The sequence below is a fragment of the Lepidothrix coronata genome, unplaced genomic scaffold (assembly GCF_001604755.1).
Source record: "Lepidothrix coronata isolate B3197 unplaced genomic scaffold, Lepidothrix_coronata-1.0 Scaffold63, whole genome shotgun sequence".
NCBI lineage: Eukaryota > Metazoa > Chordata > Aves > Passeriformes > Pipridae > Lepidothrix > Lepidothrix coronata.
In genome coordinates this window covers 2,047,151-2,061,298 of record NW_016690243.1, presented here as the reverse complement: position 1 = coordinate 2,061,298, position 14,148 = coordinate 2,047,151, and the positions used below count along the sequence as shown (strand labels likewise).

Genomic DNA, 14,148 nt, shown 5'->3' with positions numbered 1-14,148 from the left:
GAGATGAAACTTGGGACATGGAGATGCTGACCTGCATTTATATAAGTGTTGAACTGAGTGAAACTCATGGATGAAGTTACAGACTCAAACCCATGAGACCGATGGACAACTTGAGAAGCAGACCCTTGCTTTGTAGCCCTCCACCCTGGCTGCTTTGGGACTGCGGACCGGAGAGAGGAAGGCTACTGCTGCTTTACAGTAAGACTTCACTACATGCTTAATAAATTTGATTGATATTTCCAAAACACCATCACCGCTGAAAAAGTAAAATAAAATCAAATGAGGTAGCAAAGTGCAGAGGATCATGGGATTTCACTTTGCTGCTCAAAAGGATCTAGCCTGTATTTCAAATACAACTAAGACTAGACGCCCTGTGTACCTAATGCAGTAATTCTGTTTCTTGACTGGTGAATAGATCAGTGTAGAATGGATATAAAATTTGTTGACTTAGCACTACCATAAATGAATATACAAGGAGATAGGACAAGTCATCCTGCTTCAGACCAATGATTCACTTAGGCCATCCTCTATATCCAGTGATGACTGTCTTCCAAGGGTACCTCTACTCTCCCTTTTGACTCATGAAACCTCCTTGCATCAACAGCATCCTTGGGAAGAAGCTCACAGTTCTGCTACCCAATTTTTGGAGAAGAAACTCCTGCTTTTCCTTTTGGACTTGGCTTTTACGAGACAGATCTTGAATTCAAGGGATAGGGAACAGGCGATGTCTGTGCAACTTTTCCTTCTTCTTCAGACTTTTGTCATTTTCTATCATGCCCTTCCTTAAGTCATCTCTTTTCCAGTCTGGATCGTGGTAGTATACTGAATTCTTCCTCATATATGGAAACCATTCTAAGCCTTTGATCATGTATATTTTCTTCTCTGAACCTTTGCTAATTAGTTCTGTTGCTTTGTGTTCTGTGCTGGACAAGAAACTGGATCATGCTTTTCAAGATAGGGATTAATACAATAGCAAGTGACGTGTTAACAGTTTGTTCTTTATTTCTTTCTCAGTAATTTTTACCATTCAGTTTATAGATTTGACTTGAATGGGGTGGTGAGTTTTAAGTTTTCGTGGAGCTACCCATCATAAACCCCAGGTCTCACTTTCTGAGCAGTAAGACATAGTGCAATAGAAAGCTGTTTTGTTTAACAGAAGATTCAGATTATAATATTTATCAATAATGGCTAGCCAAGGTGGTTTCCAGTGAACCTGTGCTCAGCAAATTGTGATTGCTTCCTCAGCAATAAGTATTCACAGTGTCTTCGTGGTATAAAACAAATAATCAATAATGTAAAATTATCTTTTAATTTTACGCTTACTCTTTTAAAGTAATTTAATCTTGTTATTATGAATCTCAGAAGTGAAGTAGGTGACTGCTTTAGGAGTAGTGACTACTTCACATATTTCATACATAGAAAGATGTGAGACGTGTACAATTTCTTCCTACGTGTGCAGTACATGTGTGTAAGAATGACCCTGAAGTGTATTTTAAAGAGATGGTTGTAATACCTTGCTATAAAACACAATACAGATCCTTGCACTTACTGTGTTCCCTTCCATTTTTATTCTTAGATAACTTCAAGTGAAAGTTAAGGACCTTTTGTCCTTATTTGCCATAGAGGAGACAGACACTTTTGTAAGGAGCACCAGTTTGAGCAAAAAGGAAAAGACCATCCCTTCCCACAGCACAGCAAAGTGACAAAGACTCTGAAGAAATGTAAGTGATTTATAACTGAACGGTGGGTATGGCTGTTTCTACTGTGGATTTATATGGTCTGTAGGAGGAATACAGTACCACATCACTGAAAAGTATTGCTTATAGATGTAAAATATGGTTTAGGAAAAAATGTGTAGAGCATACAGAAAATACGTACCACTTCTATGTTTGTGTGATGGTAAACTATGCTACAATTATTTTTTTTTTCCAAATGGCAATTGTTAATGGGAATGAAATGCTGTAAGAGTCACAAACTTGCTTTTCTACCAGTCTCTATTCATCTAGATCTGGGTTAATTTAAATAGGTAGAAATTAAGCGGCTGAATCTCAGACATCCTAGATTTGCTTACCCTCAGGAGAGAAGCAGGCATCTCCAGAGGCCAGTCCAGCTCATTCTGAAAGTAATGCCTGGGGAATGAAGTATTACTCACTCAATAGCTTGTGTTGACTGCTAAGCTTTAGCCTAAGTGTTCAGTGGACATTTTAACCTGGCACGTCTGTGTCAGATGCAATGCCAACTTCTTTTCTCCTCCCCGTATTGTTGTTCTCCCTCACGCAGCACATGTGGCTGTTCATAAATTTGGAGAATGGATCTGACTGAAAATAGCCAATTATTTGTAAGGTTTTGTTTTCAGCTGGGTTTATCCCAGCCTTCTCCTATATGGGTGTCCAAGGACTGTCACTGGTACAAAGGGTGATGGGGGTGGGAATTAGCAGCCAAAAGTGTGGGGGAGAACATGATAACTTCTTTTGGCAGCTGTGCTAGTTTCTGCAGCTTAAATTGCCTGGTGAGCTATAGTCTCAGACCTTGTAGATATTTTTAGTGCTCTGTCATTTATAAGAGTGAAAAAATGTGAGTGAGGCACTCTTACTTATTATCTAAATGGGGATCTACTGTTTTGTTGTGCATTTCACACTGTGGTAGTGCAGAGTCTTATCTGTCCTTTATAAATTAAAAATCAGGCCTCCAAACCCAGAAAATGGTCACCAGTGGCTAGCAAGTAAGCAGGTATCTTATAGAGATTTATAGTGTAGGCATGATACTGTAAAATTCATATATAGATACATAATTTCTGAATCTTAAAGATGATAGCCTGATTTTGTATAGCACCAAGCATGATGTGTGGGTTGGGTGATACCATATGATTAATGGCTGGACTAATTTAGGCACAAGATCCCTGCTTCTCCTGAACAGTAAAATACTGAATAACATTTCTTTCTCACAGTAAATACCTGATGGGAGGGTGTAAAGAAGACAAAACTAGACTTTTCTCATTGCCACTTGGTGACACGATGAGAGGCAGTGGGTGCAAACTGAAAACAGAAAATTAAATTTTGTTTCCATTGAAAAATAATGTAAAAAACTTCTTTACCGGGAGGATGGTCAAACACTGGAGCAGATTGCCCAAAGAGGCTGTAGAATCTCCATCCATGGAGATACTGAAAACCCAGTGGGACAAGCAGCCTGCTGCATCTGACCCTGCTTGATCAGGGGTTTAGATTAGATGAGCTCCTGAAGTCCTTTCCAACCTTAGCTATTCTATGATTCTGGGGATAATTATAGGTAAGCAAAATCAGAAAATGTCCTGCTATTTTATTTTATGACGTTTAAAATTTAATTTTTAAAAATAAGTTTTATATTTTGATGTATTTAGATACTCAGTTTAGTCTTTTACTTAAGTTTTGGCTAAAAATGAGACATGGCAGAATTTGAGAGCTTTCTAAAATGTGTTAAATTATATTTCAAGACTTTTAATTATAACTATGAAAATCACATTGAAGTCTGTGAAAATATCTTTTAGCTGTGAATTAGCACCATGATTCACGTGATATGGACATTCACATGATGGGGATTTTAGATGTTTAAAATAGTATCTTTTTCACTTGATCCATGGCAAGGAAAATACATTTTTAGTATCATTTTGTGTTTGAAAAAAAAAGACATAACTAGGAACAGAGCCTTGCAGGAGAGCTCCATTAATCTCCAGTAGAAATAGCTGTCTTCCTGAAGTCTTTTCAGAGGTCAATGAGACTTCTAAAGTGACTTAAAAAATACATTAGAAACTGTTTTCAGTTATTTGCAAATGGGTATTAAGAGAGAGTCCATAATTCTAGAGGATGCCAATATAAACATGTAAAAACTGGTCAAAGGTACTGTAAGACTTCACAACATTGCCTTTTATCTTCTATGAGTATGTGATTGAGGGGCTTCCTTGTGTTTTGCAATACTTAGGAGAAAGGAACTCTCTCTTCAAATGTCAGCTTTCTCAGCTTTCTTGAATTTTAACTTTGATTATTTTGGCAGACATTTTCTGTTCACAGTTTTGCTATAGGCAAAAGTTTCTGTGAGATGGGTGTATAATTTCTGAAAATGGAAAAAAATGATCTAAAAAAAGGTCTGTGACCTCTTCTTTGCTTTTGAGCAAGGACTTGAAATTTAAAAGGAGAGCTTTAATGGGTTACAAGATGTGTCTTTTGCCATGCTTCTGAATGTCTGTCCTTATTGCACTGAATTATAAGCTTTTGAGAATTGCTGCTTACTCATAATCAGAAAAGGCATATTACTTTGTCAGCATATTCTGAAAATATTCTCTGTATATTCTTAATCTTCTAGAAATGACTGAGTCTGTCCTGGCTTGGAGATCAAACACTGTATGGCATTTCAAATTTATAGATCCCCCGCTATTTTCACAAAAGGGTCTTGTTTTTTGAATTTTTCTGAGACGGTGTATTTTGATTTTTTTTTCTGCATTTTCCACTTACTTTTCCCATGTACTTTTTGAGAAGGATGTCAAGAGTGGGATTAATTTCCCCTGATGTTATACTTCTAAAAACATAGGTGTTGTATATCTGAGCTGGTCACTATAGGCTTCTTTAGTCAGTGAAGAGAGATGGATGGGAGGATTCCCATAGACTCTTTTTATTTCTGTCTTTAGATGAGATGATTCATCCTTTGGAGATGCCTGTTTCTGGTCACTGACAATAAAAGCAACCTAAGATGACTGGGACAAATTTAGACTTTTAACTTTTCTATTAAACATTAAGGCAGATAAATTCCACCTCATGTGACATAATGGGAAACTTAAGAGGCAGTAATGTTACCACTGACATTGATAAAAACATCCTGCTTTCACATGAGTAAACAAAATTATTTCAAAAAATTATTTCTTTATGCTCGTGGTGATACATACAAGCTTATTAAAAGCAAATTTTCCATATTGCTTAGATATTGTATGTAACCATTAAATACTGTGCTTAATTCCGTGAAGTATCAATAGAAATTGAGTATTTTCTTATATTTGGTTTCTAGGTTAAGAAATGCAAATGTTTTAACTCTATGTCATTACTTAGTTTCTAGTAAGATAATAAAAGAGATGTATCATGAGATTCTTGCATTGCTACTTTTTAACTTGCAATAGAAGACTGAAAAAATCTGGTGCTAATATAACAGACAAAAATGCACTTTTAGCTAATTTTAAAATTAAATATAACTTTAATTTTTAGGAGCAAGCGATTTGGTTGGCTTTCAAATTTGAAAAAGATTCCTAGCAAACAATATTGATAATATGTTCTGTTACATGAGATTGTGATGAAATGCTAATTTCCATTTGTATTGAAGTATTTTAGGTTTCTTTGATAGTTTAAACTGTTGTCTATATTTGAGTAATGGCTAACGTTGGCTAACGCAGGATGATAACACCTTATTCTGTCTCACTTTGTATGGATAAGGGCTTTTGTGGGGAGAACCCTTTATTGCCATGGAATAGTTGATTGGGTTTAAAAGGCATTAGAAGGATTGTACATTGTTTCTATTTCCTTTTTAGCTAAAATACAGGTATATGACAAAGAAATTGTAGTGTGACTTATAATTAAATGCCTTTTTGTGTCTAATTGCCATATATTTGAATTATTACCTTGGACGGTTAGGCTTACCTAGACTTAATTCATATGTGTTTTTAATGTCACTGTGATGAGACTATGGACAACAACTGAATATGCTTCTAAGATGGTCTCAGTATTATACTTGTCCTGTAAGGACAAGTATGAGCAGGACTGCTCATGGTAAACTGTGTTTCTGTAATTCCATTTACAGTTGACTGATTAACCCTTATTGGGGTGTATAAAATTTTTCTTTCAGTTATAATTTTGTTTTGGATATTATATTTTGTATTTGGGATGTTTCATTTCCATATTTTCTTCTTTTTATTATTTAAAAAGTAGTACATTTAGTACAGTATTGCATAGTAGCAGCATGCACATGTAAGTGTAAAAACTACAGTGAATACCTGACTCCTGGAATCTACATTTGGCTGAGGAAGCGATTTGTTTTTTTTTTTTTAAAAGAGTGCTTGCAAACTGGCCTAAAGAAAGTGCTTAAAGAAGGCAAGTAGTCTCATGTTAATAATTTTAAGGTGTTTTCTCTGTCTTTCTGATATTTGCATAAAATAGTATTCACCAATGTTTGTATCTCAGTATCACTAAGACATGTGCTCTAAATAAGAACAAAATATTTCTCTTAGAAAAACTGTTACATCAGTACTTGGTGGCTGAGATTTTCACTGGTAAATACACAGAACTTCACTGAAGCTGACAAGCTGGCTCTTTATGTTGTTGGTACAAGTTTTATAGGCTTGCGTTTTTTCAAGCCTGTAAGATTGTCTGGCTTTATTTGGACTGGATTTGTATTATTCCCATACTTCTGCTACTTTAAGAGTGTTTAGTTTTGAATGGAATTTTATGCATTATCACAAGAAAACACTAAAAAGACCCCACATCTGAAAAAATTAAAAGGACATTTCAGCCAAAGTGCTGCTAAACAGAAGATGTGGGAGTAGTGAATAACTGTGTATTTTTATTGAACTATAAATTTTATGATTGATATTTTGTCCTGACCCTGTTAGAGATTCAAACTGAAGGCATCCAACAGGCTGAGAATATCTGGGTCCAGTGAATGAGTTTGAGTATAGAAACCTGAAGAGTTATCTGTTCAAGAAACTCATTAATGACTGTATCAAAATTAACAGAGCAAATATTGTCCATAGCACAGGCATCTAAATCATCAGAAGGTTTTTAATAATTAAATTTCACATGGGATCAGTCCTGTTCCATGTAGAAAGTGAATCAAGTTCCCATCACACTGTTATTCTGACTCAAAATTTGTAAGCAACCTGAAATTTCAAATAAGGAAAAGGGAAAGATGTTCTGATTGTTGCAGGCATTTTTGGAACATATAAATATTTATCGATAGGTGTTCTAAAACCAGCTATGTGCTAAGCATCTTGTTTCAAGTCACACAGATGCAGGAGAGGAAGGAAAAGTTTTTGCCAGCATGTCTTTATTTCTTCAGCCTATGTAAGCTCTCGTCTCTAGTGGATTTTGGCTGATTAGATTTCTGAATTAGTTGAGAGCATTGATTAATTGGACCTTATGCCATTCTGACTGTCAAATTTCTTCACTTTCTACTTTGTGAGAGGTAGAGTTGTATTACTTTGATTTTAGAGTTCTTTCCTGTGGGATAAGGGAGTGAAAGCTGGGTTATAGGCTAAATAAGGATGCCAGCTAAGCTTATGCCTTTTGCTAAAATGACATTTTTATAGAGTTTGGTGTCCTCCTGCATGCGGTTACAGTTCTCTGGCATTGAGCTGTTCAGGAATTGGAAATGGTATGAAACATATATTTGTGATGGAATAAAATATTCTTCATATAAGTAAATGCTTATATAGGATTACTGTCTGTTGGTAAAGACCTGCAGTGTTATGCTTCAGAGGTAGAAGCGTTTGGATGGTAATGAAGGGATTCTTGTATACAGTTAACAAAGCATGGTGATATCCTTTGCGGCATAATTCGTGACATATAGTAATAGTAATAATACACTGCATTTCATCTGAGGATTTCAAAGAACTTTACAGAAATTTCTTGGCTAGGCTTCGCGAACGAAGATTTGGTAAGGGCTCTACCCACGTTTGTTGCAAGCGCATTGACTTTACAGAAAACATCACTGAATTAAGTACCACCTTAACCCCCTGTGGAGCACTGTTAAGACTTGGGTCTTATGCAGAAATGAATGCAGAAATACCATGTCATTTTTATGGTATGTTGGTCACCGTACCCTTGCTGTACGCAGGTAATTCAGGAACCTTCAGTCATATGTATCTTGATTGGTATTTTCCACATGGAGATCATAAGGCATAGAGAAACAGATTGACCTGGTTCAGGCAAACAGTAACTTCAGCATAAGTGTCCCAACACCAAAATCATCCAAAATAGTCTTTCTGTTTTCAGCAATAGTTGGATTGGGATTCTGGATCTCTTTATTCTTGTACAGTTTAAAGCTCTGTGGGATATTACAGAAGGTAACACTGTGCAAACAGTGCTGTTGGAACCTGGCCATTTAGAGTAGCAATTTCATGAGTTCTGATATGCTGATACATGTATATGTCAGAAAACCAGACCATTTTTGTGTGTTAAAAGCATTGGTAGGAAATACACTAAACAAACATCTCTTCAAGGGCAAGACACAAACACTATACTTGCAAAGTATAGGAGCAGAAACCATCTGTTGTGTAGAGTATTTTGATAAAAACATACATGGTGGAAACCAAAGCTAATTAAGTTACTCCACGATGCAATTTAGGACTTTTTAAATAATCTTATTTAGAAAATTGTTTTGGGGAAAGAACTGTAAAAGACACTTTGGGTTTTGCCTCTCAGAGTTGCTGCATGTTTATGGCTGCCTTTTGTCCATCATTCCTAAGGACCATTGGTTCACCTCTTGTCCCTTTTGTTGAAGGAGATACCAATACTATCTTAAAAGTGTTCTTTGTTATTTTGCTATTCTAGACCTCATATTTTGTGATAGTGAAATATAAAATTGTTTCTCTCTTTTATCTGTAGCAACAAATGAAAGCATGTAGGTTCTCAATTGACATGATTTTGGCTAAAATCATATTTTTAAATAGAAACCAAGTAAGGGTTATGCTAATAGCACCTCATTTGTAATTTAAACTGCAGCTGTTAACATTCAATAATGGAACCATACATCAAGGAGTTTTCTGCAAAAACAGAAAAATACTAATTCCTCATCCTCAGATCTGCAAATCCAGACTGATGGGATTTCAGCCCTTCATCTTTTAGTGACAGGCGGCAGCATCAGTGGAATAAAACCAAAATGTGATCCCCTTTCTCTCCACCCCCTTCCCCTAATTTTACTCTGACAGAGAAAGAATCACAGTTTTAGCTGGTATCTTTGCCCAGGGGAAAAAATGGTCTGTCATCAGGTCTTTTAGGGAGAAAGAGCTCTTTGGTGGAGCAGTTAAATGGTATTTTGATTCTCAGGGTGAATCTTATACCTGTATTTTTGCAAGAGAGATAAATGATTTCTGAGACAATTATTAAGAGCAAAAGCAAGGTCATCAGCCTTCTCCCAAGAGATCTTTATCTCTTCGGTTTTGTTTCTGATGACAATGTTGAATATGAGGGAGATGGGCTCCAGATGAAACCGCACACTCATATGAGCAATCCCCAGCCATATATTAGTGAAGGATGTACTTCTGTTTTTAAAACTGCAAAAATCAGTGACTCTGATCAAATTTTTCTAGATAAATTTTAATTGATTTTGCAATAATTTAATGCATGCATGTTGACGTTTATCATTCTAAATCCCCTAACATGCATACATTAGTGTAAAGTCCTCTACAATTCATGATGAAATAGAAGCCTTTGGGTATTTTGAAGTTGAGACCTCCTGTGTCTTTGGAGAAATTCATTTTGAAGCCCTACAGCTAAATTCCAAAGCTCTTCATTGTCTGCAAATGAGATGCTCCTGCACTGAAGTTGGCTGAATTCCAATATATGGCTGGAAATACTTGGTTGTCTAAAGAGAGAAAATATATCAGTCTGACCCAGCAAAAGAAATCTTTACAAATTGCCATGCAAACCAAAAATAATGTGGCCTTATGCCTAGAACAGAAAATGATTATCATCTTAGTATTGCTAGGCTTCTATAGCATCTCTGTTAGTATTTTAGTTCAAATCAGGACTGCACTTGAGAATTATCAGGATAGACAAGCCTCCCATTGAACCTTCCTAATGATGAAGCTGGGCAAGGGCAAGTACTCTGAAAATGGACCAAACCTATGCAGTAGTATGAAATAAAGTGTCTTGAAGCACATCCACGAGGGTAAAGTGCTCAGCCAGCTGTTCTACTGTACAAGGCTAGTTTTGTTGTGTTCAACTATTTCCTAATTTCAATGTTTTCTTAGCTATATAAGACCACAGGGATCCTCGTCATAAAGAAGTCTATAAAACTCTCCACCCTTTCATATCTGTGAGTAATGTAATATTTCTACTTTTTGCTTAGGTAGTAGATTAGAGTCTGGAAGTGTAGAGATCTCTTCTGGAACTAAAATATTCTCACATAATCTCGTGTACTTCTATGACCCGTGGGCTATTTTCGTTTTGTATGTTTCAAACTGTACTGAAGCAGAAGTTGGTTTTACACAGTCTGTTTCCATTAAAACTGTCATTTAAAGGGTGTTATTTTGAATTTTTTGATCTCACCTTCTTTATTCATGTTTCTAAGGGAAACTTTGGACGGATATCTTAAAGAGGAGAACTAGATGACCAGTGGAGGGCTGTCCTTTTCAAACCCCTTTTTTATAGTTGTATGATAAAAAGAATCAATGGTAAAGTTATACCTTATTTATCAGTTGTTGGGGGAAAATGGAAGCTAATACTGAAAGCCAAAAGTTGAGTATCTTTTTATTGTAATCATCTATCATCTTCTGTATTGTAATATGTTGTGTGTGGGTGTGTTTGTGTGTATATATATACACACCTGCACGTGTACACACACACAAGTACATGTATATTCTGCTGTATTTAGTATAGCACATAGTGAAACATATTGCTGATAGCAGCAATATTGATGAGGTAATTCATTGGACAGGGCATTGATTGTAATAAGTACTACTGTTCTTGTTGCTTGAAAGATGAAGCATTTAGTGTCACTGCCTTTTCCCAGGTTTCTAATTTTGTGTGCATTTCTAGTGTTTTTCTATCCTAGTCAGTGTTTGTGAGTGAAATTGCAATATGCTGGTATCTGTAATTCTTCATTGGACACTTAAACATGATTTATGAGCTCTTAGTTGTCAAAGTCTTTGCTTTTGGCCTATCAGCTAATATTCTGTTCCCATGACACTATGTGTGGCACTAAGACACTGACTTACCCAATCCTGTGCACTTCAAACCTTCCATAGGTAGTTACTTTGGTAGCACACTGTGAAATAGAAAGATGATGCTTCTGAAGTGCCAAAGGTAAAATTCCAAATACTCTGATTAGGAATTACTGAAAAGTCAACATTTGTTTCCACTGTAGCCTGCTGCTAAATAATTTAAACTTCCTCTCATTTTAGCGTTATTTTTTGAAGTCATGCTGACTCAAATAGCTGAAAATTTTGCACATTTTTTTTTGCTTATAGGTGAAACTGAGTATCATGGGAAGTAAGGAAATAAGCAGTTTGTAAATAAGAGACCAAGGAAAAAGAGAAAAAGAAGAGTTGGTAACAACTTAGGGAAACCAGTTTGAAGTTGATTGAATGACAGGAGGGCATTAGTTATGAAATGCCCATTAACTCTCAGTAATGTTAGACCAGCCAATATATTTGAGCATCAATTGACTTCATTGGTAAGATGATAAATATACAAAAAAATTTAGAAAAATTGATAAAGTGGACTTTATAGTGTTTTATACAATGTTGTAATTGCTCGCCAAGCTCAACATAAACACAGACTCTTCAAAACTCTTAAGCCATTGCCTTACAGCTGTAGGAGCACTCCTTAACAGGTTTTCAAGGTGTGGAAACATCAGCATAACAGTAAATTTGATAACGTTGAGCTGTATATTTCAAGTATTTTGCTCATTGATGAATATAGCACTTTAATTGACACAGCTTATGATTCTTGTAAAATAATTTTTTAAAAATTGCAGATGCATATATTCAATTACTTTGCATTACATGCAGAAGTCTGGCAAATGTGAGTTTTTAAGTGTGCTCTGAAGGTGGATATCTTTATTTACTTCCTATGGACGAACAACATGACTCTGACCTACTGTTTACTGTTTGTCATGTGAATTTCAAAATTAAATAACTCAAAGTGTTTGTAATTTTTCTCAATTGCTTGAGAGCATCATTGGCACTAATGTTTCACTTAATGTTCCGCTCACTCCTGCAATCAAAAGTGGCATCCTTTAGAATGAAACACAGACAATTCCTTTTCTAGGTTATAGGAACCACTGAAAGCCCGAACCAGGAAATTCTGGAAAGAGAAGGACCTTTACTTTTCAAGCTTGTGTGTATAAGGTTGCTTTACTTTGAAATGTTTTTCTGCTCACTCTAGGCTTATCTAAAAGAGTTATGGAGGAAGGACACAGAGCAACTTAAGTTCATCACACAGTTGTTAAAAAGATAAATTAGGTTTGAAAATGAACAGGGAAGTGACATCATCCTGACGAATTAAAGTCCTGAAGTAGTGTGTGGTTGTGTACATGTTAACTGAGTACTTCTTAAATGTGGCTTGTATTCTGGCTCTGTTTTTAATAGTTATTGCTGGGTTCTGATCCAGAGATCACATTTACTACTGTCATTGCAGATGTCAATTTTGCAATTTCTTGATTGCTACTGTAAGTTAATGGTGAAATATTATGAACTTGATTTGATTCATTGTCAGATGTGTAAAGATATGAACAAGCTGCTGTGAAAGCTTTGGTAACTGTCTTGTGTTTCTGTTACTCTTTCAGTGAAGTTGAATGCTGGACAGGTTTAGGACCAAGGGAATCTTTTCCATTGTGTTGACTTTCCCAGTGTTGGCGGAGTGCTTTACGTATACCATGCAAAGGGCTTAAATCAGATGGAAGCATTGTGTCAAGGGAAGCATGTGAATAGTACTTGAATAGTTACATGACTTGTGGACAAAACCAAGCAGAATTGTGCCTGAAGAAACAAAAATATTTCTAAAAATTAGACCCTGAACGTTGGTTTAAAGGTTGTGTCCTTTGAAAGGATTTGAAGCAGTTTAGGTGCTTACGTTGCTCTAGGGACTTTTGAGTACTGTGAGGTTTTAAGGAAGGCTAAGTATTCCAGGAAGTTTAAGAGCTTATGGCATCGTAAATATTTAAGATGATTTAAAAGGTTATGTCCTCTTTAGTATTTGAGTTGGATTAAGTGCTTATATTGCCTTAAGGACTTTTTCCTTTTTTTTCCCTAAAAGGAACCTGGGAAATTAAATGCAAAACCCCCCTATATGTCATCAGCACTGTTTGGGCTGAATTTGAGAAATGCAAAATTCTAGGTTTCAATAACAGCATTAGCTTGACCACACTACATATGCATCAAAGATGGACAGAACAATGGGGAGTGTCTAGGAAAACACTGGATATGAAATCCAGAAGCAATTGTTTTCAATACTTTGACAGCCTATGTGTTGGGAAATTTTTTTTCTCCTGCTTGTTTTGTATGATCTGGTAAAGATCAAATAGATAATCAGGATAAAATCAGATTATGGAAATAAAAAGAAACAATTTCATCTTAGAAGGTAAAGAGCATATTTAATTCAATATTCAAGAAAATAGGAAGCCATTTAGCTTCACTTTGTAGTGCAGTTGGTGTTTTACTTTGCTACTATTTTACTTCAGTGGTAAGGAATGATGAATATTATATGTCTAGGTCTCAGTAGCTTTTTTTTTTTTAAATTATCAATTTTTGTATTTATTCTTGTCTTCTGAGATGCCTTGCCTAAATTCTTCACTAAAGTGTACTTGCATATTTTTTGAATTTTCTATGCTTCTACATTCCTGAAAAGTATATTTTCTATTTTTTATTTTATTAACCGAACACATGCAGTTGTCATTGCATAAAAAACAAATAGCATTGTTTATTCAGCATATTCTATGCTGCCTCAAATAAATGGGCATCAGTCCATCAGTCCAAACTCACATTTTTCTCATGGGTCTCTAATACCCCAGTGGTGCTGCTCAGTTAATTCAGTACAGTTACAGTAGTTGTATCTGCTGTTGCAGGCTGTTCTGGCACAGTACTCAGTGCCAGCCATCTGGGCCATATCTGGTGGTCACATGGGGAATACATGAGACCCCAGTTGGAGTACAGTGTCTAGCTCTGGGGTCCTTAACACAGGTAAGACATGGACCTCTACAGAAGAAGTGCAGCTCAAAAATTTTCAAAGGAACAGAACACTTCTGCTATGAAAAAAAGCTGAGAGACCTGGGGTTGTTCAACCTGGAGAAGGAAGGTTCTGGGGAGACCTTATTGTGGCCTTCAATTTTTAAAGGGGGCCTGCAAGAAAAATGGGGACAGACTTTTTACCAGGGCCTATTAAAGCAGGACAAGGGGTAATGGTTTTAAACTAAAAG

The 14,148-nt window shown here is 36.0% G+C and overlaps 1 protein-coding gene across 5 annotated transcripts in view; it reads left to right on the top strand.

The window, feature by feature from the left end:
* The window catches only part of FOXP2 (forkhead box P2), a 411,711-nt gene that overhangs the window by 63,168 nt on the left and 334,395 nt on the right, over positions 1–14,148 (top strand). For 4 of the 5 annotated variants that reach the window (XM_017817863.1, XM_017817866.1, XM_017817864.1 and 1 more), the window contains exon 2: positions 1,577–1,721. The exons of the other annotated variant lie outside the window; for it this stretch is intronic. The gene's annotated coding sequence lies outside the window, so the exon portion shown is untranslated. The remainder of the gene's footprint in view (positions 1–1,576; positions 1,722–14,148) is intronic. 5 annotated transcript variants of the gene reach the window in all.